Source organism: Ambystoma mexicanum, chromosome 10 (genome assembly GCF_040938575.1).
Source record: "Ambystoma mexicanum isolate Mex_15411 chromosome 10, UKY_AmexF1_1, whole genome shotgun sequence".
NCBI classification, from domain to species: domain Eukaryota; kingdom Metazoa; phylum Chordata; class Amphibia; order Caudata; family Ambystomatidae; genus Ambystoma; species Ambystoma mexicanum.
Window position 1 is genome coordinate 90,139,512 of NC_090932.1, and position 27,906 is coordinate 90,167,417.

Consider the following 27,906-nt stretch of genomic DNA (forward strand, 5'->3'; position numbering starts at 1 on the left):
GAGAATATGCTTATTGAAATGTGTATTACAGGCTAAGTGGCAGGTATCCTGTATATATAATTATACAGGTGTTGAAAAAAATACTTAAAAAAATATAAGCATACATGTACTATGTCTTGTTAGATGTGGTTATTGTTGAATCTGCAAATAGAAATCCTGGAGAGTTTCACAGTAGATTTTGATGCAGGAAGCTGTGAATGACACGAGACATGTACTCTGAGACTTGAAATGTACATCTGAAGTGCTGAACTGAGGTGATAGGATGTGATTGGTGTATGGATGTGTGACTGTTTGAAAGTAGCCAATAAGAGAGTGATACAAACATAAAAGTAAAATTATAGAAGGGCTGCACTGTACTACACCATCTGCAGACTTACACGAAAGTCTGCGGACCCGCACAAGCCATCTGGGACATTTGAGGATACCTGGAATGGAAATAGGACTGCAGAGACCACTGACAGTCATGAACATCCATGGATATCAGGGATTAGCCAATCAGGTTTAGTGGTATGAAGGAGGATTAGAAGTGTAAAGGAACAGAGGGTAGCAAGTGTTTTCTTTCTTGCTGAAGTGACGATGACTATGGCTATGTCTAGGAAGAAGCATTGGTTAAAGGTTTACTCCGAGCAGTGTGAAATGTCTTTGCATCTTGGATCAGAATAATTTGAAGTTTTTTGGTATGCAGTTTGAGGATTGAAGTGGGCAGAATTGCAACTGATTTGCGAGAATACGCTTGCTTTGAAACATCCAGTCATCATTATAGTTCATTGTGGCAGCAGCAGTTTGGGATATGTGATTGGAATATCCTCACAGTTTGCCATGAAGGATAAATATACAAAGTTAATGGAACTGTTTCCAGGTTTGAAGATAATTTTTTCTTGAATACCTCAAAGAAAAATTTGGAAAAGTTCTAACTTGTTTTTTCCACAAATTGAAAAAGACAGGCAGAATGTAAATAAAGATGTATTTACTGTTTTTACAGGATGTTGGAATGTGATCTTTCCACAATTAAGATATAAAAAAAAGTTTTTGCGAACAGATGGCGTTCAATTGACAGATGTTGGAAATTAGATTTGTCTTTCCAATGTTCAAAATGCAATGAAACAGTTTGTGTGAAAATGTAAAATATGTAGTGAAGTATTTTTTAGTATCTGTATTACATAAAAAGGAAAAACAGAGAAAAAAGTTTGCAGCAGTTTTTGTAAAAGTTATAAAAAACAATTAAGTACAGTCGAATTTTTTTTAGTATAGTATGTAAAATCCCCCAGAAATTCCTAAAAACTAAAAAAGGTTATTTTAAGAGCCACCATTATGGAACAAAACAAAAAAAAGTACATAGAGTTTAAACCCCACCCCCCTGTAATGTACCAAGAGGGTCCGCTGACTATTATACTGTCCATGGACTATATAGGTCACAAAAGGTGCTTAGAAAGTTATGGTACTTACTGTGGTAGAGAAAAGTATTAGAGACAGAGAATTGTCAACCTTTTTATGAGCTAACTTATAAATGATATTATATCTGATGCCATTACTGATGTAATGTGTCATATATGATGCATTCGTTTTGTCAACAGTGATTGCATCAGTGATGCAATCTAGGATGTCATCAGTGATTTCATAGGGTATGTAATTAGTGATGTTTCCAGTGATGTCATCAGTGATATCAGTCATCAGTGATGTCATCATTGTGGTCATAGTCAGCGCAAAGGAGGCACAGAATTAAGGTTGCATTAGCTGAATTTCAGGGGTTTTGTTGTGTTAAGTTCGCACCTTAACATCCCTGCAACTAAAGCTCTTTCCTTGAATTTCAAGTTTTTTTTTTATAGCATACTATAAACATTTTCTTTGGATGTGTAATTCAAAATTACTCACCTAATTTCTTTTGTTTGCTCAGGCACCAAAAAATCTTTGAAAGACAATGCAATATATTTCATAATAGAAATACAAAGAAAACTACTGACTTTATTTCTTGTCATAATAGTACTGTTTGAATACTGAACATATTCTGAGTACTCGACCAATCAAGGTTTTGAATATTAACCATTGAGTAGTGGAAATACATTTCTCATTGGAGAGAAAAAAAGCTCTACTCTCTCTCTAAACTAGATTGTATGCATAAATGTTACTTTTACATAAGTATTTGTAAAACATTCATTTACTATACATGATGGTAGCTTTAACCCCCGCTGCCGTTATCTGACATGGCTGCTAACAGCCCGTAACACTTTGCTAAGCTACGCTCAAGTGCAGCAAGGGCCTTGGTTAGTTCTGTGGACCATTACCATCCATTTCAGCTCTGTGCCAAAGGGGTAAAGCCATTCACACACCAGGGTTTATCCGACTGTCATGGCCAGAGGCCCCAGAACACAAAAACCACACCATCTAGTGATGGGGGCAATGGGTCACTTGACTCACTTATGTCTCTTTTGGACCCATAAACACAGGGGCCCTGGCTGGAATCAGTCCTGGCGCCTCTGGCGCCAGGCTCATATAGAGATGTGAGCAGGAACACTTTATGTCAGTGCAGGAGTGCTTTTACATTATTTCAGGGCAGGAGTGCTTTTATTTGACAAGAACTTTCAAGGAGCTGATACATACTCATGTGCTGACTCATTGGATGTGGCTCCCTAGGCCTGGTCTTCATGTGCTGACTCATTGTGTGTGGCAGGGTGTGGCAGGCAGGCTGAACATGGTGTGCGTGGCTTCAGAAGCTCAGCTATATATGCTGCTCCATCCTTAAGGCCGGTGCTTCGCGTTACTGTGCACTCACGTGCAACGTGACTCTCACCGCCACTTGGGCCAGTTTACTTACCTTTGAAACCAGGTGTTCTCCTAAATACTCACCTCCAGGAAACCGGTGCTTCATCGCATCATCTGCAGACTCATCTCCTGGCATCCAGTGATCTTGATCCTGACGCCGCAGCACCGTGCTCCGCATCCACGAACTCGGACCCTGTGAAGAAGAAGAAAGACAAGGTTAGAACATCTGTCCCAGCTGGTAAGCTAACAATTTACCAGCTACTGTACCGCTGCAGCTTCGTTCCTCGTTCCCTCTGGCTGCCGCCTCGAGCTCCGCAGCTTCTGCCGGGCCGGCAACATCACCTGCAAGGGAAGAAAGCAAAAGAGCAAACATCAAAAGTGGAGCGGACAGCAATAAAAGACAACGAACTTTCCAATACAACAAAAACAGACAAGGAAAGGCAAAGGCAAACAGGAACACTTACCTGAAGTATAGTGGCTTAGTCGCAGCAGGACTGGACTACCACGTGTAATTGCTCAGTGAAGGAACTCAGTCCAGATCAAACAAGCGCCTCTGCCAGAAGCAGCAGGACAGAGTGCTCGTCAAAACTAATAACAGGTGAGCTTTCCAGGGACAGCGCATCCCACGGGTACCACGGTTTGGGAGAAAGGGTCTGGAAGGGGATCAGGCGCACAAGCTGGCATACTCACGCCCCCTATTCTCCATGCAGGAGCAGCCCCGAGCAGCATCACCTATTACCAGTCACCACATAAGCGCAGAGGGCGAAGTCGGACCTGAGCGACCTCACCCCCGGGAGGGCTGCAACCGTGCCCCAAAGCCTCCGCAGAGACCAGGTGAGCGGAACAGAACGCGAAGCATCTTCGAATCTCTGTCTGGGCATTATGGAAACTTCTGAAACGGACCAGTTGGCCCGATTACTGGGAGAGTTACAGGCTGAAGTTCATGCCTCAAGACAGGAAACCAATGCCCTAAGGAGTGATCTTATTGTGAACTGGGAGCGGACAGATGAACTAGCAAGGGAAATGCTCCAGGCACAGGCAGGCCAGGTCCCACTGCCGGGGTATGCCCCACCTGCCACGCCTCCACAGCCCACACCAGTACAGGTGGTTCTTCAAGCAGGGGTTCTCCTGGCCCCCGCCAGAACGCTTCACAGGCGATTCAAATAAGTACGCCATCTTTATGAATCAATGTCGCCTACATTTCTTGTGCAGACCTGGGGCATTCCCCAACGATCAAGCAAGAGTGGCATTTGTACTCTCATATTTGGGAGGTAGTGCAGCGGACTAGTCAATACCCTTGGTAAACCATTGCTTGGAGACTTCAGAGGTTTCCAGCGTGAAATGGAGAAACTATTTGCATGGCATACTCAAGGGCGGGCTCTGGACTAATTGTTATCAATGCGTCAGGCTAATCAAGACCTACTAACATATATTGCTTCCTTCAATTGTCTGATAGCACAACCTAACTGGCCAGAGGAGAAAAGAACGACGCTCTTTTACTGAGGCTTGTGAGGGGAATTTAAGGACGTATTAGCCAAGTAGTAAATCCCCTGGAAAGATGTGCTGAATACATAGACCTGACAGTGTAGCTCGATCACAGATTGCAGGCTCAGAAGATGGATCCGGCCAAGGCCAAGTTGGGGTCGGTCTATGTGCGACCCCGTGAGAATCAAACAAATCCCACAATCAGTCCGAGCCAATTCAAATCGGAGGCTTGCGGAGCCCACTCAATCAAGGATGAAAGGGAGAAAGGGAGACAGCAGCAGCTTTGTTTGTACTGTGGTAAGGCAGGTCACTATCTCCGAGAATGCCCGGTGAAACCACCCAGGAAAGCAGTTGGAGCAACTGACAAGGGTGAAGAAGAAGAACAGGACTCAGGAAACTCCAAAACCCGGCAAGCGTAGGGGTCTACTTGTCGAGCGGTGTAAAGAAACCTATACAGACCTCACATCTAGTCATCCCTGCGCTCCTGGAAAATCGCAAGCAACCGTCGAAAATCCATGCCTTGGAGGCATAAATTGACAGTGGGGCTGTAGGAAATTACATGGACCAAGATCTGGCTAACCGGATAGGCCTTCCTCTCCAACAGAAGCAGGTTTCAGAAAACGTCACAGCAGTTGATGGATCTCAGATATCATCCGGCCCAGTGACACATTATACCGAGAAGGTCACGCTTATGTGTCAGGACGGTCACCAAAAAGACATCAACTTCGATCTCATCGGCGCTCCTCAGTTCCAGATGATATTGAGAATGCCCTGGCTGGAGACCCATAATCCCAGGATTGACTGGAGAAAACGAGTTCTGACCTTTCCCCAAGACTGTGCAGACACCTGTTATAGCAAGGGATTCTCATTAAAAGGCCTTACCAACCCAGGTACGACGAAGAAATAAACCATACTGGGCCTCACCAGTTCACTACCACCTGAATACCTGGATTACCAAGATGTCTTTCAAATAGAGCAAGCGAACACCCTACCTCTGCACAGACCGTATGACTGCCAAATTGATCTGGTACCTGGAGCTCAAGTTCCCTGCAGCCGGATTCACTCCCTAACAGAACAGGAAAACCAGCATCTAAAAACCTACCTCGATCAGTATATGGCAAATGGCATCATTCGTCCGTTGAAGTCCCCTGCATCCTCGCCCCTCTTTTTTGTGTGTAAAAAGGATGGAGACCTGAGAACTTCCATTGACTACAGAGCACTTAACCAGATCATGGTAAAAAAACGGTACCCGTTACCACTTATCCCGAGCTCTTGGATCAAGTCAAAAATGCTCAGATATGTACACAACTAGACTTATGAGGGGCCTACCATCTATTAAGAGTCAAAAAAGGAGACGAGTGGAAGACAGCCTTTCGCATGAAATATGGCCTTTATGAATATCAGGTTATGCCCATTGGACTATGTAATGCCCCGGCGGCATTCCAATTTTTCATGAATGACGTGCTCCACGAACTGGTGGATGTTTACGTTCTTGTCTATATTGATGACATTCTATTCTATTGACCACTAAGGAGGACCACTTCAACCATGTCCGGGCAGTTTTGGAGAAACTGCGGCAACACCAGCTATATGTCAAATTGGAGAAATGCTTCTTTCATGTGACAGAGGTAGAATTCCTCAGCTTTATTCTCACACCACGGGGTGTACGCATGGACACGCGCAAGGTAGACGCTATCCTTAACTGACCCTCACCAACATCCATAAAGGGAGTACAGAGTGTACTCGGGTTCGTCAACTTTTATCGCTGGTTCATTCCAGGGTTCTCCCAGATCGTCCACCCAATCACCTCTTTACTACGAAAAAATAAACAATTTAATTGGTCCGCAGAGGCAGAGAAAGCCTTCCAGGAGCTAAAACAAGCATTTACCACAGCACCAATTCTACGGCATCCTTGACCAGAACTACCATACGTGGTCGAAACTGATGCTTCCAACATCGCAATGGGAGCAGTCATGTCACAACGAGACCCCGAAACAGGTCAGTTGCAATCCGTGGCATTCTGGTCTCGCAAGTTTTCAGCCCCTGAATTGAATTTTGCAATCACTGATAAAGAACTGCTAGCAATTGACGCAGCGTTCAAAGCCTGGAGACATTGGGCCTCATTACGACCCTGGCGGTCCGGAAATAACGGTGGCGGTAAACCCGCCGCCACCGTTGTTTCCGGACCGCCTGATCCCGACCCCTGCAGGCGGGAGGTGATGTTCCCGCCAGGTCTGACCTGGCGGGTTTAACACCTCCCGCATGCAGGCGGACGAGGAAACACCGGCAGCATTACGAGATGCTGCCGGTGTTTCCATGATCCCGATTCCCATTGAGTCCCATAGGACTCAATGGGAATGGGGATTTACACCATTCCGCCTCCGTGATTCCCGGAAAACCGGGGTTGTAATGCCCCGGTAATTCCGGGAATCACGGAGGCGGAATGGTAATACGAGTCTGGCGGTAACCAGGCGGTTTTACCGCCGCGGTTACCGCCGGACTCGTAATGAGGCCCATTATCTTCTTGGAGCTAGTCATACAGTCACTGTCTTCAAGGATCATCACAATCTACAATATCTGAAGACCGCTAAAGCGCAATCATCACGCCAACTCCGCTGGGCTCTCTTCTTTGCGGAATACGACTTTGTAATCACCTATAGTACGCAATGGAAAAGCAGACGCCCTGTCTCGCATGAGTGAGGGAGAAGAGGCATTCACTACACCAGACCCCATGACCATCATTCCGGAAGGATGAATCCAAGGCATGATTGCCACAACCACCACTCTAGACAACTTAAAATCTGATCTGCAACACTTAATGAGTCCACCAGCGCAACAGGAATGGCTAGGGAAGGGAGACCGGTATACGATTGTGGACAACCTACCATACTACCAAGGATGACTGTACATCCCAGATAAGAAATTACAGAATTAAATCATCGCAAACTATCACAATTCATTAGTAGAAGGGCATCCGGGAATAGCCAAAACCCTAGCTAAAATAAAGAAAAATTACTGCTGGCCAACTTGGCGAAAGGACATTGTCCAGTTCATCGCAACCTGTGGCACCTTTGCACAACACAAGTCCCAAAAACAAAGTCCCGCAGGTCTGCTATGTCCTTTAGAAGTACCCCCAGCACCTTTGCATATGCTATCAATGGATTTTATTACAGACCTTCTCTCCTGTAACGGATACAATACCATCTTAGTCGTCGTAGATCTGTTTTCCAAAATGGCCCACTTTGTTCCCCTGAAAGGTCCCCCAACTGCTTCTACTCTGGCTACCGTGTTTTTGGAACAGATTGTCTGGCTACACTGGTTCCCATCAATATTGATATCAGACCGAGAACTCAGTTTGTCTCTGCATTCTGGAAAAGGTGTTGTAAAATTGTCAAAATTGACCTCTGATTATGTACAAGCCATCACTCCCAAACCGACGGCCAGACAGAACGGACTAACCAGACCCTCGAGCAATACATAAGGTGTATGCTGCAACAAACCGAGGATACTTGGAAGGACATACTTTGGTTAGCAGAATACGCATATAACAACTCCATTCACACCAGTACGGGACAAAGCCCATTCTACATAGTGTACAGTCGACATCCACGGACATCCAATTTCGACCCACTCTAATCATTAGAAATGCCCGCTGTAACGGCCTTACACAAAACCATTACCCAGGTTCTTAAGGAAGCAGCAGAGCATCTTGCCAGAGCCAAAGAGAAACAGAAGCAGTTTGCGGATCGACAGACGGAGGCATGGTTTGGTTAGCATCCAAAAACATTCCCCTGAAAGGACCACGGGTGTTCCGTCCCAGATATCTGGTACCCTACACTATCAAGGCTGAGATCAACCCTGCAGCCATGAAATTAGAATTACCGGCCCACATGCGGATCCACCCGGTGTTTCATGTCTCCCTCCCAAAACCATCGAGACCAGGTATGCGGATCGATACTCCACCGGATCCCAAAATAGTTGAAGGAGAACCAGAATACGAAGTTAAAAGGATCCCAGACTCTAAGATGGTCCGGTCCAAGTTATACTACCTTATCGACTGGAAAGGTTATGGACCCCAAGATCGGACCTGGGAACCCAGTGAGCATGTCCACGCTCCACAATTAATCAGGCAGTTCCACCACAATAACCCCACTAAACCAGGGCCAGGGGGGAAACCACCCATGAGAGGGGCCTTGAGGGGGAGTGCTGTCATGGCCACAGTCCCGAGAACACAAAAACCACACCATCTAGTGATGGGGGCAACGGGTCACTTGACTCACTTATGTCCCTTTCGGACCCATAAACACAGGGGTCCTGGCTGGACTCAGTCCTGGCGCCTTTGGCACCAGACTCATGTAGAGATGTGTGCAAGAACACTCTATTTCAGTGCAGGAGTGCTTTTACTTTATTTCAGTGCAGGAGTGCTTTTATTTTACAAGATCTTTCCAGGAGCTGAAAGGCTTTATTCCAGAGAACATCCTCACGTGCTGACTCATCGGGTGTGGCTCCCTAGACCTGCTCTTCATGTGCTGACTCATCAGGTGTGACAGGGTGTGGCAGGCAGGCTAAACCTGGTGGGCATGGCTTCAGAAGCTTAGCTATATAATCTGCTCCATCCTTAAGGCCGGTGCTTTGCATTACTGTGCACTCGCGTGCAACGTGACGCTCACCGCCGCTTGGACCAGTTTACTTACCTTTGAAACCAGGCGTACTCCTGCATACTCACCTCCAGGAAACCGGTGCTTCATCACTTCATCTGCAGACTCATCTCCTGATATCCAGTGATCTTGATCCCGACGACGCAACACTGCGCTCCGCATCCATGAACTCGGACCCTGTAAAGAAGAAGAAAGACAAGGTTAGAACATCCGTCCTAGCTGGTAAATTAATAACTTACCAGCTACTGTACCGCTGCAGCTTCGTTCCTTGTTCCCTACGGCTGCCACCTCGAGCACCGCAGCTTCTGCCGGGCCGGCAACATCACCTGCAAGGGAAGAAAGCAAAAGAGCAAACATCAAAAGCGGAACAGACAGCAATACAAGACAACAAACTTTACAATACAACAAAAACAGACGAGGAAAGGCAAAGGCAAACAGGAACACTTACCTGAAGTATAGTGGCTTAGCCGCAGCAGGACTGGACTACCACGTGCAATGGACCAGTGAAGGAACTTGTCCAGATCATACCACCGCCCCTGCCAGATGCAGCAGGACGGAGTGCTTGCCAAAAAAATAATCAACAAGTGAGCTTTCCAGGGACAGCGCATCCCACGGGTACCATGGTTTGGGAGAAGGGGTCTGGAAGGGGATCAGGCGCACAAGCTGGCATACACACGCCCCCTATTCTCCACAAAGGAGCAGTTCCGAGAAGCATCTCCTATTACCACCAGTCACCACATAAGTGCAGAGGGCGAAATCGTACCCGAGTGACCTCAGCCCCGGGAGGGCTGCAACCGTGCCCCAACGCCTCCACAGAGACCAGGTGAGCATAACAATAAATCCTTAGCATCATTTTGAAATAAATCAATTAATTCACCTATTGAAATTCACGTTCAATATTGTTGCCATTTGAAATCAACAATTTTGTCCAGTGTTTTTATTAACTATAGTCATTAAAGTATATCATCAACAGAATTTGTCTCTGTGTAACTGAAAACCGAATTGACACGTGTATTGTGTGCATCAGCCCATGATTTTCTAACTTGCACCTTTCCATAAAAAATAAAAAAACATAGTACCATTGAGAGCAATCTCTTTTTGCCTAGAATCCTGTCTGTTATGTGCCTCTGTCCCTGTACTTAAAAAACTATTTCAGATTTTGAAAGCTAAGCCCCTTTCCTTCGTTACCTGTCATTGTCAATCGTGTTTAAAAGAATTTCCATTTGCCTTTTGTATTTTCCTTTTGCATTTGCTTTCTCCCCAAAAGCGATTTCTTACCTTGTTTCCACGTTGCCGTGGTGTGCTGATTAGTAGTCTCTAAGCTTCCCTATCTCCTCAAGCATAGCAACACGTATTTCCTTTCTAGCTGTCCCCTAGTAGTTGTGAGTAGCTGTGCGAGTAATAAGCAAAATCCGATTCTGCCGTTTTGCTCCAAAAACAGGTTTTCATTTTCTTTTCTGAGTTCCAATCTTGGGGTGGTGGGCTTGATTCCAAATCTGACTTTTCTCCCTCTATCCTTACTCCTTGCCACTGCCCTCCATTCAAAGGGAATTAAGTTAGCTGATATTTGGCGGTGAGGGTTGCAGGGGGAGTGCTTAACCTTGGTGCTATCACTTGCTTTAAAACTATTTTTCCTGTGCTGCCATTAAATATCCATGTGAACTGTGTTAGGGTTTCTGAACCAGTTGTTCTGTAGGAATCATTGCATTTGTATTGCCACATATTAGTGGCTGTTGTAAAATTGTTTGATTTTTCTTTTTCATTTAGCCATAAATTAATAAATACCTTATTGATACACACCGGCCTAGTTCCTAGTCCATTGTGACACGGGATGTTTGTGAAGGTTGGGTGCGAGGCGGGTTGGGGCCTTCTCAAATAAAAGAGCCTGTGGTTTATTAAAGATAAAAAAGCGTTTTTATTGTGTGCCACATTCATTGTGAGGGGAAGGAGTCCCTGGCTGGAGTGTGCCGTGTTATAAAATCGTGACACAGAAAGATCAGAGAACAGAGGGGTGGAGGGTATGCATGGGTGCTCTTGAAAACAGGCATAGAAATTGAAGTTCAAACCGTTGTTTGATTGGGACCCAGTGAAGACGTGACACGTGAGACAAAATATTGCAAGACAGAGGAAAGCCGAAAAGAAGTCTTAGTGCAGAAAGTAGGATAGAGCGCGGCAGAAGGAGAGCATCGTTTGGAAGGCCGGCATACAAGGAGCAGCAAAAATGAAGGTGGGGTAGAAGAACAATAGTTTTCAAAAGTGTTTTTCTGAAAGCGTAAGTCTGAAGGGGTTGCATTTTCATTAAAGTGATAGAAGTGACGAGATCGGACACCAGAAGCAATTTTAGGCTGAAGAGAGAGGGTAGAAACCACGTAGCCTAGGGTTGCACGAGGCAATCACTTCGCAGAGAGATTTGGGGACATTTTCAGCCTTCACTCAAGCCACATACTAAATTCTGCTCCCCACAGAAAAATAACCTATCTTTCACAACTGAGTCACTAACTTTCCATAGGTCCAGGAAAAATGAATTGTGTGACAGAACCCGTGTTTCTATCCCTCAGGATAAAAAGGAACAGACGTGTCACCACTCAGTCAATGATTTTCTCTTCACTCAGGAAAAAAGGCGTGTGTGTGCTTGCTTGCGTGTGTGTGTGTGTGCGTGTGTCTGAAACGAGTCACTGATTTTCTGCTCCTTCAGTAATTGAAAAAAAGAAGCACAATTCCATGAACTCAGTCACTGATTTCCTTCTCCCTCACGCAGAAACACAGTTGCGACCCTCTGAACACCCATCACTGATTTTCTGCGGCCTCAGGAGAAAAACATGCCTGTCATCCAGTGATCTCATTCGCTGATTTTCGGATTGCTCAGAAAAAATCATGCATATCTACCTCACCCAGTGGATCGACCCTCTGCCTCAACCCAGTGGATCGACCCTCTGCCTCAACCCAGTGGATCAACCCTTTGCCTTAACCCACTGGATCGACCCTCTACCTCAACCCAGTGGATCGACCCTCTGCCTCAACCCAGTGGATCGACCCTCTACCTCAACCCAGTGGATCGACCCTCTACCTCAACCCAGTGGATCGACCCTATGCCTCAACTCAGTGGATCAACCCTTTGCCTTAACCCAGTGGATCGACCCTCTACCTCAAACCAGTGGATCGACCCTCTACCTCAACCCAGTGGATCGACCCTCTACCTCAACCCAGTGGATCGACCCTCTACCTCAACCCAGTGGATCGACCCTATGCCTCAACTCAGTGGATCAACCCTTTGCCTTAACCAAGTGGATCGACCCTCTACCTCAACCCAGTGGATCGACCCTCTGCCTCAACCCAGTGGATCGACCCTCTACCTCAACCCAGTGGATCGACCCTCTGCCCACTCACCAAGAAGTGATTACTGCAGCTCCCTCGGAAAAAAATAAATAAAAGTTAGTTTCTAATGCTGTCCGAGTTCGTAATTGATAGCAATTTGAATTAAATATGTAAAATTGACTCATTTCAGTTGTACTCTTGCTCTACTGTAACTCTAGATCTAATCGACCCCGCACTAGCCTGAGCACAAACAGAACCCTCCTTGGGTTCTGAGCACCGCCTTCCCAGACTCATGCCCAACCTGACATGCATGTGTACCTTGCACTGGGTGGAGTTACAGGAGAAAGCTTGAAAACTGTGAGTTGTTTGGACTGTATGAAATTCTGTTGGTTTAAGTTTTACAAAAAACTAGTTCAAGTAAGGGGCCCAGCCGGGGGTGTGTGTAAACGTAAGAAAGTGTTCTTCTATGAAGGTGGAACACTTTCCTTACAAACACCATATTCTGATAATGAAAGAATGTAGTGCAGGTACAGGAAAGCTTTGCCTTTAGCATGAGCCTAATTTATGATTTGACTACAGCAGTAGCAACCATCAGGAATGCAGGGCAGCCACATGGAGGGGATTCACCTCCCAGCAGCACTGGTTTAGCATGCCAAAAAAAGGAGTTAAATAGGCTGTTAAATTCTACTGCACTCTTTCTCCCTTTATAAATATAGAATTTCTTAGACTGCAGCACTACTTTTATAGTTTAATGAAAGTTTAAGAAAACGTTCTTAAATTAGAAAAGTGCTTGCAATGCCACTGGAAAACGTTTCCCTCACAATGGGAGATTTTAGCAACTTTTTCTGCTGCAAAGCATGACTTCTCCCCTCCAATACGTCCACCTGCTTCAGAATGGTGGTCCTGGAAGCCGGAGGGGAGCATGTAGTATTTCCACACTCTTTTTTATCATGAGCTCAGAATCGGAACCCCAAAGACACCCCGTGTCAGCCCCCTGCATGTGGCTGACACGGGGGCTGACACCGCATGTGGGAAATATCAATGAAGAAACTCTGAAATTCTGCATGCAGCAAATACAGCCTTATTACAGGTCCAAAAAAGACCCGAATTATCCAAGAAATACGGTCAATATTTACCTTATGCTCAAAGATAGCAGTAATGACTACCTGGAAAGTTCTATTGACACACAGGTGTAGCCTATCAATGCCCCCACACAGACAAAAGCAGATCCTCTGTGAGTCAGCCCATCCACATGGTCATTTTTTGCAGGACAACAATTGACCAGTGTGCACTAGGACCCCAAATGGCTCATAAAGCTGGGGGTTGCCCAATAGCACTTTAAGATGAGTAGCAGCACCCGTGAGATGTATGGGGATGCAGATTAAATACTCTCGCATCAAATCAATAAGGACAACTCAATGGTTTGGCAAAGGGAGTCTGTTTAATGACAAGTACAAAAACGGGAAGTTTATGAACATCAGCAATTGCATGATCTTCCTTTTCGTTTCAACAACTCCAACGAACTTCATAAAAAACACGTCTTTTACACTAAAAACTTGTCATCACTGACGTGTAATGCTTAAAATGTTGCATGCAATTATATTGGTTATAGGAAGGTAACTTTAATATAGGTGCTATATTTGAATATGGTAACAGAGTGAGGGGATTGGACAAACACTGTCAGGTGGGGCATCTAAGCACTACCTTAAAAATGGCTACTGTAGACATCACTAAAAGTACGACTTCTCATTCGTTCTACTAACTATAGGACCCTAGATTACTTGGTCCATTATGATTGGGTTGGCACCAACCCCACTCATACTTTTCCACTAGCTTAGCAGCGTGCAGAATAGCCGGCCAGGTGCAGGGTTCTCGTCTGCTTCCCCAGCCTTCCTCCAAATATTGCTACAATCAATCATCACCTCAGTGGTCATGTGTCAATTATTTCTTTGTTGTTGAGTACATCAATAGGAGGGTGCACTGGAATCGGAACACTTTGTAACACCTATGAAAAATGCAGTTCGAATCGTCAGTGATGATAAAACAACAATGAATACAATGCATACATACATTATGCCCCTGTAAATTGGGCGGCAGCACTTAGTTCTGGAACAATAAGTACGTCTCTCCTCCTGAGTGATGACGATGCTGCTGTTTTGATTTCCCATCTCTATCATCTAAGGAAAAAGACTAACGTTTAATACGTTCTTATGCAACAATATCTCTGGATTCTGATGTCTCTGCTTGTCGGTTGCAGGCACTGGAACAATTGTCTTCCTTTGTCTGGATACTGGATTGTCTATTGTCTCTGGATACAGTTCCCTTTTATATATTAATAAAATATGTCAATTAAGGCAATAAGTTCAGCAAGTCCTTTTTACTGTACGTGTTCAAAATACACAAGCTCCCAGTCTATTTCTCTTATATGTTTCACTCCGGAAGACATGTTGTGTCCTTGATAGTATAAACAAGAGTGAAGTCTCTGGCAACACTTTCTCAATCTGTCTCTCGGTGGAAAGTCTTACAGTCTCCTCCAGAAATTCTGATGATGCTTAGAAAGTTCAACCTGCATCACAATACCATGCAAGAGCATGCTCATCTGTGTAGAGTTAGCTGGGTCTCTGATGAAAGTGAGGACGTCAACACCGGCAGGCCTCCACACAAGTTCTGGAAAGTCCTCAATTAGGCGAAAGAAGACATTGCTTGCCAATCTGCTGTCTTCTGGTGATAGGGACATTTGTCTTGCCCATGCTGAATTCTGGAACTGCTCGGTACTCACTGTGAGCAGCTTCTGTGATCTCGATGGGTGTGAAGAGCAACCTGAATTATTATTCCATTCAGGATTACACTCAAGGGTTCTGTGTTTGCTGGATCTCAAAGAAATGTCAAGACGTCAGTGTGTCTCCCGACAAGATTGGGGCAGTCTTCAATTAAGCGAAAGAATAGCACGCTGACAAGCATACTCGCTTCTTCTTCTGCTTGGGACATTTGTTTTTTCCTCTCTGTATTCCGGAAGCAGGAGGAACTGCCCGGCGATCACGGTGAGCAGCCTCCTTATTGTCTTTTCGTTTTCAGGGTCTTGAAGAAATTCAGTGATGCTAGTGAGCCTTCCCACTAGTGACGAGTATGATCTCAAGACTAAGTCAAAATAGTTCAGAATGTCTTTAGTGATGTCACTGCTGTGGGACACCATAAGTGGGTCCAAACAATGCTCCTGTTTGGAACGAGTCTGGATACTGTATTTTCTTCCAGTTTGTGTGTCCTCAATCAAAATTTGGCATATCTTTTCTTATCAAGTCTTCAGTGTGCCTCAGTCCAAAGTTCAAAGTTAATAATCTGTGTTGTGGCTTATGTATGCAATTCTCTTCTTCACCCTGCAACTAGGATGCACAGAGTGTCCGTATTTTATGTCCTTATCCCCTTTTTTGCATAGAGGAAACGTCCAAAATTAAGCCACAACCTTGCACAAACGTTCTTTGCCTTTGCTTTGCTGGTAATGCGTCCTTCTTCCTCGTCATGGATCTCGTCTGCACGTGCTGCGGTTCTTCCCCGTCGTCTGTAGTCTCTACGCGTTGGGTTGCGGGCAGGTGGCCTTCTCCGATGTATGGTTTGATGTCACCCAGGAAGATCCAAGCTCTTCTTCCTTGTAGCTTGACTGCAGAGGGAGTGACGTCTTCTACTGTGAAAGGTCCGTTGAACCTTGGCTCGTCCCACTTCTTTCTCGTGTGATTCTTCACCAGGACTGTGTCTCCAGATACGATTGATGGTACACATAAACTCTGAATTGAGTTTGCAGTAGTATCTCCTTCTGTGTTCTGTGCTGCCCTGCACCCCTTTTGTCGTTGTTACAGCTGTCCTGAAATTACAGTAAGACAAGATGTTATGCAATTCAAGTCATTTTGCCTTTCTGATCCTAAAATTTCCACTGTTGGCTGAGCATCACATCTAGCTCTATCTCGAGGTGTCAGTGGGGTGTGCATCCTTCTGCCTGTTGCTATTTCGTGCGGCGTAAAATGATGGCCAGAACCAGGTTGGTTTCTGAGTGCGTACAGTGCCAATGGAAGGCAGTGTAGCCATCCCTTCTTTAGAGTAAGCTGAAATTTGGCTATCCTTTCCTTTAACAAGCCGTTGAGCTTCTAAGAAATCCCATTCCCTTGCGGATGATACACCAACGAAAACTTGCTTTATACCAAGCAGCAAGCTGATCTGCTGATAATACTGCATTAACAAAGTGAGGACCATTATTTGACCTTGTGACCTCACATACTCCCCACCTGGGAAATACCTCTCTCACCAGAAATGTGGCCGCACAGGTAGAGTCTGGATGTGTACATGGACCTGCTTCTATCCATCTAGAGAATGGACACACCACAACAATTAGATACCTGTACCCATCACATATTAGAATCATATCGACATAATCGACATGCAAGTGCTGAAAAGGTCCATTGGGCCTTGGGATGACTCCTCTAATTACTCTTAGTGTATGCCCAGCTGTAAACTGTTGGCAGATTATACAGTTCACCATAAAAAATGCAACGTGTTCCGCTAAGTTCGGTATAAACCAGTCTTCAGCGATCGTTGCTGCTAGATTCTCTTTTGACATGTGCGCTGGATAATTCAATTGCTCCAATGCTAATTTTAACAGGGCTATAGGCAATACTGGTATACCAGTGCTGTCTTGTCGCCACAAGCTTTCTGACGGGTTTAAAGAACACCCTTGCCACTTCCAGAGGTTCTTTTCCTCCTGTGGTGCTTCCCCTTGGAGTTCCATTAACTGGATTTGCCCCATGTTACTATAACCCTGAGGTTCACTTTGTGCAACAATCATTTTTTCATTTACATCAGTTATTTCCACATTCCTTATGGTTTCGCCCTTGGATGCCATACGCTTGGCCTCAGTGTCTGCTGCTTGATTTCCTCGTGAGATAAAATCTGTCCCCTTCGTGTGGGCGGCACATTTCACGACTGCAGTGCCCACTGGTAGCTGTAGTGCCTTAATTAGCCTGTCCAATAAGGCTGGGTGCTGCACTGGTGTGCCATCCGCTCGGAGGTAGCCCCTCCTTTACCAGCGTGCTAGGCCTGCATGCACTGTCGACATCACATAGGCGGAGTCGCTGTACACCATTACTTCCTGGTCTGCGTGATTCTCGATAGCGAGTATCAGTGCCAATAATTCTGCAGCCTGTGCTGTATAGTGAGATGGTAATCGTCCACTAATGAGTACTCGAAATTCTCCATTTGCTGTGTGCTTTACCACAGCAGTGCCTGTGTATCTTTGCCCATCATGTTGATCGATTCACGAGGAACCGTCAACAAAGACAATGTCTCATTCTGTCAATGCATTTTCTTTCATTCTGGGAATCTCATCTTAGAATTCTTCATAGTTCGCGCAGTCATGGATTGACTCTCCGTCAGTGACTGGCTCTGCTATAAACATGGCTGGGTTCACTATCTTACATCGAATTATCTTAATCAATGGATTAGATATGATTACTTCATAAGCAGAAGCTCTCTGCAATGTCAATGTGCCTTTCGGTTTCTTTAGAATGGCAAATAATGGGTGCTCGACGTACACCGTCATTAAACATCCCATCACAATGGTTGTAGCCTTCTCTACGGTGAACGCTGTGGCAGCTAAACTTTGTTCACACGGGAAGTGGCCTCTCATGACTGGGTCCAAATTCTCACTGTAGTATGCCAGGGGCTTTTACCCTAATGTGGTACTCTGCGTGAGTACTGCCGTCATAACGCTTCAATTCGTGTGTGAAATCGAGTAGAATTCCTCTGCATAATTGGGAATTCCTAAAACTGGTGAAGTGCAAATGGCTCTCTTGAGTTCAGTGAACCCTTCTTCCATGGTCTCAGACCATTCAATGTTTTCTTTCATCACCTGTGCCTTCTTTACGGCCTATAAAAAGAGCTTGGTATATGAGCTGTAGTCAAAGACCCATGCCCTGACATAATTGCAAAGACATAGAAAACTCTGCATCTGTTTTATCGTGTGTGGCTTTGCTGTGTTCAGTATGGCTTCAGCCCTTTCCGGGGTAAGCCTTTTCCCCTCATGCGAGATCAGCTGGCCTATGTACAGCACTTCTTGCTGACAATATTGTAACTTCTCTTTGTCAACTTTATATCCTTTCTCAGCCAATATAGTCAATAGCTGCATAGAATCGTGTCTGCATCTTTCCTCTGTAGTGCTGCAAATTAAGATGTCATCCACATATTGCAAGACAACACTCTCTAATGCAACATTGCTTAAGTCCATCTGCATCACTCTGTTGAAAACTGAAGGAGACTCACAGTACCCCTGAGGTAACCTCATGCTTTTCAGACGCAACTGTCTGAATGTAAATGACGTCAAATCTTGTGAGTCTTTGTGCAATGGGATTGAGAAAAATGCATTTTTCAAGTCAATCACGGTGAAATATTGTGCCTCAACAGGTATATTACATTGGATTGTGGCCGGGTTAGAGACTAGAGGGAACTCGGCCTCTACAATATCATTTATTGGACGTGAATCTTGAATTAGTCTTCACGATCCTCCCTTTGATTTTTTTATCGGATAAACCGTGGTGTTGCATGACGACTCTGATGTCACTAAGATGCCCTGTTCCATCATTGCAGAAATTGGCTTGAAAATCCCTTCATCTGCTTCCCTCGACATGGGATATTGTCGTGCTTTTGGCAAAATTGCTCCTGGTTTCAATTTAATACTCACTTCTCCGACTCCTTTCAGTAAACCTACATCATAGGGGCCTGTGCTCCACACTGAGACAGGCACCTGAGCCATGTCATCGTCAAAATATTTAGGACGGTTCTGTGCCAGCATCATTCTCTGGGGCACCTCTCTTTTGATCATTCTCATCCAAAAAATGAGATTTGCCTCAACTGTTGTTTCTTCTACATCTGTTTGTTCGTCAAACAGATCATCATCAGTGACGTCAGTCAATCTGTATCCTTCCTCAATGGCGATTGCTGTGCACCATTGTCTGCCTTCATGATCACAACCATCAATCAATGCCATCTTTCCTCGCACTATGGCTGTGTGTATCGTCAAGGGAAATACTTGTCCATTTTCCTCAGGCATAGGTTTTCTTGGTCTGAATAGAAACTCATTGGGGGGTTCTCATGGTTTTGCCTGCAAGGCCTGGTAGCCCTGCCCTTAACACACGTACTCCATATGCAAATATTTCTGGCTCCAATGGGACTGCTCTCATTGCTGTTTGTCCCCCGTACGCTCTAATCATTTTGCATACATTGAAATAATGCATTCCTGGAGTTGAACATACTATGCCCTTCTCCGTGGATGAGATTTTCATGTTTAACTTCATCATTAGGTCCAATTCAAATATATTTACTGGGGTTTGTCTCGAATATAGCACATTCTTCTATAGAGACTGGAAGTTCATTTGTAAAAGGAACACGACTTGTTGCTCCTGTGAAGCCCTGAGTATTTATGGCATCGCCAGACAAGGAAAACTTGCCTTCACGTATACACGAGCGTGTTGCACCTATGTCTAATAGGAAGAAATATTCTTTATCCCCTATAACGACATCTACCCTTGGTTCCTCGTGAGGGTTAGGTGTCACTGATAGGATAGACCACATCAGGTTTCCCAGTGAGCTGTCCTAATCCATATATATCTTTGTCCCATGCTGAGTGAATGGACTTCCTCCATCACCAGTGTTATCTCTCATCTCAGAATTCAATGCCTGTCCTGCACTTGTTGTCTGTGACAGTTGCATCAGCGACTGTTGAGACTGTCCTTTTGGAAAGCTTATCAAGTTTTGAGGTTGCAAGCTTTGCTGTACTCCCGGCGCTTGCTGCTGCACTGTGTGATTGCAACTCCATTTCAACCCTGCGGTAAAAATATAGGTGGGTGCACCATCCCTACTCTTGTTCCTTGGTCATTTTGCACCATGCCTTGACTTATGCATGTGTGTGCTAGATGCCCTGGCATCCCACACGTCCAACATATTGGCAGTGGTCTGATTATTTGCCCATTTGACATATCCTGATTGCCATTTTGCATGTTTTGAAAACCTCCCTGATTACTCTGCCACCCTCTTCCTCGAAAGCCTCTCCCTCTGGGGTAAAACCCATTACTGCCCTGATTAACCTGCTGTTGATTATTTACCTGCTGTATGTTTGATCCATCTGTGCTAGTTATCATTGCCCCTTCAATGGCATAATTTGACCTTTTTTTCTGCACACATTTTGCCTCTTCAGCTTTTAGTGCAGTCTCATTCTTGTGATTCTTCTCCTGCAGCAATCTGTAATAGTGAGCTATGGTCAACTGTATTTCAGACCACGGTTTGGCCTCAATTCCTACCAACTTCTTGAGCTGCTTCTGTACCTGATCTGGCAGCCCTTGGCCTAATATATGATAAAACAGAGGTATGGATATCCCCCAAGATTCACGCGTTTCCAATACCCAAGTGTCTTGGAAATTCTGAATGTAAAGCAAAGGATCCTCTGACTCCTTCATTTTTCGGGTCATTATGGCTCCCATGTCAGATGTATCCGGGTATAGCAATCCTAATGCTTTTCATACGGTGGCTCTGCAATTGTTAAATGGAGCAGTATTAACTATAGTCACGCGAGGGTAACCTGCACATGTCCACAAATCATCAGCTCGATCACCAAGTATGGCGATTAAAAGACCCTTAATATCCCCAATAGCCAACGTGTTCCCTCCCGTCATTTTTTCCAGCTCATGTATCCATTTTCCACCTCCCGATGTTAACTTTGGAAGCTTATTTTTCAGATTTTCTCGATCCACGTGTGGACATGGAATATACTGTGGCCTTGTTCCTCCTTTCTCGAGCAACCGGAATTGTAATACGTGGCACTCCTTTTCCTCTCTCATCATTTTTCTATCCACTGCCGGGGTAATATTCACGCATCGCTGTCTACCTGGTGTTAGGGAGAATTCTCACTTATGGCTAATTTCCCTTAACTATAGAGTCCCAGCAGCTTTGCTGGATTTGAAGGGTTTATTTCTTTTTACCTGCTAAGAGTGAGACTCTTTTCCCAGTCTTAGGCATCTTTGCTATGTGTGTTCTAGGCTATGTTTGTGTTTAATGCCTATGGGATCTTTTCTCTCACCCATAGGAACCATCTTTATGCACATGTGTTACACAGCACCCTCCGTGCAGTGACACAGGGGTGTCGTAGCGGCCCCCAAACATAGGGCCTCATTACCCGGTAGGCGGTGAGCCATGGCGCTATTAGCGCCATGGCTCATGCCAGTAAAATACCGGCACCGCCTTGGTGGAAAGGGGATTTACCGCCCCATTCCAAGGTTGGAGGGGCGGTAAATCCCCTTTCCGCCATTGCCCTTCCCCATTCCCATTTCTGCCCCATAGGGCTCTATGGGAATGGGGAAGGTGCTAATTACGGCACCGCAATTTTGCGGTGCCGTAATTAGCTCTGAGGTCCCTTAGCGGGTTGGATTTTAACGCCTGCTAAAAGCAGTCGTTAAATCCCCCAACCCGCAAAGGGACCTCGTAGTAAGGCGGTAGGGATTTACCGGTACCGGTATTTTACCGGTACCGGTAAATCCCTACCGCCATCCGTTTAATGAGGCCCATAGACTCCATACCCTAGGGCTGACTACTGTCTCCCAGGGCATTAAAGTCCCCATTGACTTTACTAGTCAATCTCTATGAACTAAACCAGTACACCCCATCTTGATATGGAAGTACTGGAAGGGGTTTAATAGTTTTTCCCCTACGTTCATTTTCGAGAGGGTACATTAAAGTCCCCCTCTACAAAGTTTCTGGCTGGTGGCAGTGGTTACTACCTTTTATATTCGACTACAAATATTTTCCTATGGAATTTTCCCATTGTTCGAGGCTACTACTTTTACTGACAGCCTCTAACATACCGCCGGTTTATTTTATTATTAACTTTACTCTGGTAGGTTTTATTTGCCAGAACTTTTATATAACTTCTTTCTCGAGTCTTAATCCATTTTCCTAACCCAGGTCGGGTATCCTTTGTCCGCTCTTTTGGCGGGCTTCTGCCAAGAAGCCCTTCTTTTGGCGCCTCTGAGTCTGGGGTGGGTCTGTTGTATGGGAGGGGGAGTAGAACCCCTGGACAGAGTTGCCACAGCAACTCAGGTCCCACTCTAACCTGATAGGCTGGAGGGTCTCCCGCCAAGAAGACCACTCCACTATGTGAGTGACAGCTAGGCTGTATGAATGGGTCTCTTTCTGCATAAAAGCAGGGTCCTGAGGACTGGAAGAGCAAGACGTCGCCACTGGAACTACGGAACCGAAGGGGAGAGAAGCCACAGACATCTTCAGCATCTACACCACCGGTGAAGCCCTGCCGGATCGTCTCACCACTTTTCTTCCACACGACGAGAGGAGATCTTCAGCGAAAGAGCCTCCTACTCTTGAGCTGGTGGGGTCAACCAGTTCACCTATCGCTTCCTCGCACCTGCCTTGGTCGAATCGACAGTGCCCAGCACTTGGAGATCGGATAGCCAGGCAGCTATCGACCTGGACCGCGATTAAAAGGAGCGTATCTTTTAAACTTTGTTTGGCAGCACCACAGCTGGTTTCATCCCTGGGTAGTGTAGCGACTCAAACCTTCCTCCACGACGAGAGCCTCTCTTCCTCTGTTGGACCCCTTGACCTGCAGGAACTACCAGGAACAACCGCCACCGCAGGAGCCACTTCTTCACGTTTAAGGTACATTGTTCCGCCAAGCCTTAAAGGTGTTTTAAAACCCAAACTACCTGTGGGGTCGGCCACCCTCTCTCTTAACATTGTCTTTCGCCTCGCGTCTACCTCTTCAATATTTTTCTACTAAAGACTTGACTGCAGCTACAAGAACATTTTTGCTCCTAAGCTCTTGGTCCTGTACCACTGACTCTGGCCCAGGCCTATTGACTCTGGCTGATTTGTTAGATCTGCTCTCACTAGATTGGTTTTCAATGAGAAATGTGTTGATGCACCTAAATCTTCTAAACCCCACTTCCTTCCTACTGTTTTAACTTGTGGAGTGCCATTTTGCTCAGTTTTCATTCACTTATCTTTTGGCTAAAGTGTTACTGTGCATTACTTGTTCACAAAACTTCAGGGGAGTGTTGCTAGGGGGTGTCTGAAGATATTTTGGTTTAACTTGTGCTTTCCCTCCCTTTCGTTGAATTGCTAGAGTGCCATTTGTAGTTAGGTTTTCACTGTGCCTTTTTGCTCAGTTTTCGCTTTACTGCAAACCTGTCTACAATTGAAAAGGGAGTTGTATATGCTTTTCCTTGACTAAACTTGACTATCAACTGTGATCTATGTGTTAGAACTAGATGTGTATAGAATAAATATATTCTCCTTTTGATACAAAGCTTTGGTTTCCTTGCTCCATAGTACTATACTGCCTATTGTGTAAACCCTGATAACTGCTCATCTCCCTCTTCAGATAAGTCTGACTGCTCAGCCACAGCTACCAACTAAATCTTTGTGGTACAGACTGATACCAAAAGGGGATTTATTGCTCTCACCTGTAGTCCTAATCTGGTGTAGTGCTCTCTAAGGGAACTGCACTGGATTCTGTCTACCACCTGGCAATGTCCTCAGTCGGCTCACATAGGGTGATACCCCTCCTCTGACCGTAAGATACTCCTTTGTGTCGGTCTGACTGTGTGGCTGACTCTGATGCCTTAGGTGCTGACTCACTAGAATTGACCATCTTATCCCTTTTCCGCCAGAGAAGCGTTTTTCGCGTCTTCTTCCTTTTTCTCATATTCCTCTCTTTCTGTATCTGATATTGTCTGTGCCCAACTCGTGTAACTCCTCTCATCTTCCATCGTTCCTATTTAATGTCAACCTATCTAGGGACAGCTCTTTATTTCTACTACTTCAGGAGGCGTCCTCAGTGTCATACACCTGAGTGCTCTCAAGACGCTTGTCCTCTCCTCTCCATTGGGGTACTTGTTCCAGCCCCATTTTATCATATATTCTATCGATCGTCTCTCCGGTGCTTCTGGTGTCGAAGTCATCCTCGATATTTGCCATAAACGTGCCTGGGACTGAATCCTACTCAGGAAAGAATTCTTCTATGTCTTCCCAATCTACTACTGGATCGGGTTTTTGAACCTCTCTTCTTTTTATTCTCTTCTCCCTTATCTTTTGTTCTTCGTCTATTCTCCGCTGTTCCTGCCTGTTCTGATCGTTAGCTGTTCTCTGCTTATGATCGTGTTTCCTTTCTTGCTCCTCGCGATGCAGCTGTTTTCGTCTCTGTCTATCTTTTTTCCTGATCCTTTCGTCTCTCAATCCTTTTTCCTTTTCCTTCTCTTTTCTTTGTAAATCGTCTGGCTCTCCCTTTTGTCTCAAGTCCTCAATGCCTTTACCATCGAGTTTCAACAGAATCCGACCTCCCATCCATTTGTTCTGTGTTAATGCTATCTCATCAGTTCTATCCTAATCTCCTTTCCATATCTTGCCCTCTGTCTCGGTATCTAGAGATGTACTTGCTTGTGCCTGGTCTCCTTTTTCTTCCTCGCGCCTCTCCTTTTCCCTTGCGACTTTGGAGGTGATATCTCTATCTCTACCTTTGTCTGGGTTTTCGTCACTACTTTACGTAGGTGACTCATATGCCGGGTTGCTACATCCCGTAGCTGCTTTAAGTTCTCTTAGCGGGTATAATCTTTCATCTTTACTGATTTCGATTTTTGTTTTAGATGGGGCAGGTGGCGCAGAAGGCGTCTCACCCCCAGCTGTGCATATGTTGATTATCCAATCTAACGGTGGCTCTTCCTCCTTATCCTCTTGATACATCTTCCAAAGTTCTAAACTAGCTAGGCGTTTGTCTAACTTTTTGCCAGTGTACGTGGCGTGCAAATATGTCGTCATGTGTTGCAGGACCGTTTTAGACAGCGATTCACTCTCGGGCCATAGAATAAACAGTTTGTTGGCGGTTCCCTTGACCCATTCTGCACTGTACTTTTTCAGTTTAGGTGCATGTTTCGGCAACTGTTTGCACAAATGTATTAATGGCGTAATATCTTCCATACTTAAAATTATTTCTCTTCTCCTTTGTTTTACGTTACCTCCCTGATTGTTTTGAAAACCTCCCTGATTACTCTGCCATCCTCTTCCTCGAAAGCCTCTCCCTCTGGGGTAAAACCCATTACTGCCCTGATTAACCTGCTGTTGATTATTTACCTGCTGTATGTTTGATCCATCTGTGCTAGTTATCATTGCCCCTTCAATGGCATACTTTGACCTTTTTTTCTGCACACATTTTGCCTCTTCAGCTTTTAGAGCAGTCTCATTCTTGTAATTCTTCTCCTGCAGCAATCTGTAATAGTGAGCTATGGTCAACTGTATTTCAGACCACGGTTTGGCCTCAATTCCTACCAACTTCTTGAGCTGCTTCTGTACCTGATCTTGCAGCCCTTGGCCTAATATATGATAAAACACAGGTATGGATATCCCCCAAGATTCACCCGTTTCCAATACCGAAGTGTCTTGGAAATTCTGAATGTAAAGCAAAGGATCCTCTGACTCCTTCATTTTTCGGGTCATTATGGCTCCCATGTCAGATGTATCCGGGTATAGCAATCCTAATGCTTTTCATACTGTGGGTCTGCAATTGTTAAATGGAGCAGTATTAACTATAGTCACGTGAGGGTAACCTGCACATGTCCACACATCATCAGCTCGATCACCAAGTATGGCGATTAAAAGACCCTTAATATCCCCAATAGCCAACGTGTTCCCTCCCGTCATTTTTTCCAGCTCATGTATCCATTTTCCACCTCCCGATGTTAACTTTGGAAGCTTATTTTTCAGATTTTCTCGATCCACGTGTGGACATGGAATATACTGTGGCCTTGTTCCTCCTTTCTCGAGCAACCGGAATTGTAATACGTGGCACTCCTTTTCCTCTCTCATCATTTTTCTATCCACTGCAGGGGTAATATTCACGCATCGCTGTCTACCTGGTGTTAGGGAGAATTCTCACTTATGGCTAATTTCCCTTAACTATAGAGTCCCAGCAGCTTTGCTGGATTTGAAGGGTTTATTTCTTTTTACCTGCTAAGAGTGAGACTCTTTTTCCCAGTCTTAGGCATCTTTGCTATGTGTGTTCTAGGCTATTTTTGTGTTTAATGCCTATGGGATCTTTTCTCTCACCCATAGGAACCATCTTTATGCACATGTGTTACACAGCACCCTCCGTGCAGTGACACAGGGGTGTCGTAGCGGCCCCCAAACATAGGGCCTCATTACCCGGTAGGCGGTGAGCCATGGCGCTATTAGCGCCATGGCTCATGCCAGTAAAATACCGGCACCGCCTTGGTGGAAAGGGGATTTACCGCCCCATTCCAAGGTTGGAGGGGCGGTAAATCCCCTTTCCGCCATTGCCCTTCCCCATTCCCATTTCTGCCCCATTGGGCTCTATGGGAATGGGGAAGGTGCTAATTACGGCACCGCAATTTTGCGGTGCCGTAATTAGCTCTGAGGTCCCTTAGCGGGTTGGATTTTAACGCCTGCTAAAAGCAGTCATTAAATCCCCTAACCCGCAAAGGGACCTCGTAGTAAGGCGGTAGGGATTTACCGGTACCGGTATTTTACCGGTACCGGTAAATCCCTACCGCCATCCGTTTAATGAGGCCCATAGACTCCATACCCTAGGGCTGACTACTGTCTCCCAGGGCATTAAATTCCCCATTGACTTTACTAGTCAATCTCTATGAACTAAACCAGTACACCCCATCTTAATATGGAAGTACTGGAAGGGGTTTAATAGTTTTTCCCCTACGTTCATTTTCGAGAGGGTACATTAAAGTCCCCCTCTACAAAGTTTCTGGCTGGTGGCAGTGGTTACTACCTTTTATATTCGACCACAAATATTTTCCTATGGGATTTTCCCATTGTCCGAGGCTACCACTTTTACTGACAGCCTCTAACATACCGCCGGTTTATTTTATTATTAACTTTACTCTGGTAGGTTTTATTTGCCAGAACTTTTATATAACTTCTTTCTCGAGTCTTAATCCATTTTCCTAACCCAGGTCGGGTATCCTTTGTTCGCTCTTTTGGCGGGCTTCTGCCAAGAAGCCCTTCTTTTGGCGCCTCTGAGTCTGGGGTGGGTCTGTTGTTTGGGAGGGGGAGTAGAACCCCTGGACAGAGTTGCCACAGCAACTCAGGTCCCACTCTAACCTGATAGGCTGGAGGGTCTCCCGCCAAGAAGACCACTCCACTGTGTGAGTGACAGCTAGGCTGTATGAATGGGTCTCTTTCTGCATAAAAGCAGGGTCCTGAGGACTGGAAGAGCAAGACGTTGCCACTGGAACTACGGAACCGAAGGGGAGAGAAGCCACAGACATCTTCAGCATCTACACCACCGGTGAAGCCCTGCCGGATCGTCTCACCACTTTTCTTCCACACGACGAGAGGAGATCTTCAGCGAAAGAGCCTCCTTCCCTTGAGCTGGTGGGGTCAACCAGTTCACCTATCGCTTCCTCGCACCTGCCTTGGTCGAATCGACAGTGCCCAGCACTTGGAGATCGGATAGCCAGGCAGCTATCGACCTGGACCGTGATTAAAAGGAGCATATCTTTTAAACTTTGTTTGGCAGCACCACGGCTGGTTTCATCCCTGGGTAGTGTAGCGACTCAAACCTTCCTCCACGACGAGAGCCTCTCTTCCTCTGTTGGACCCCTTGACCTGCAGG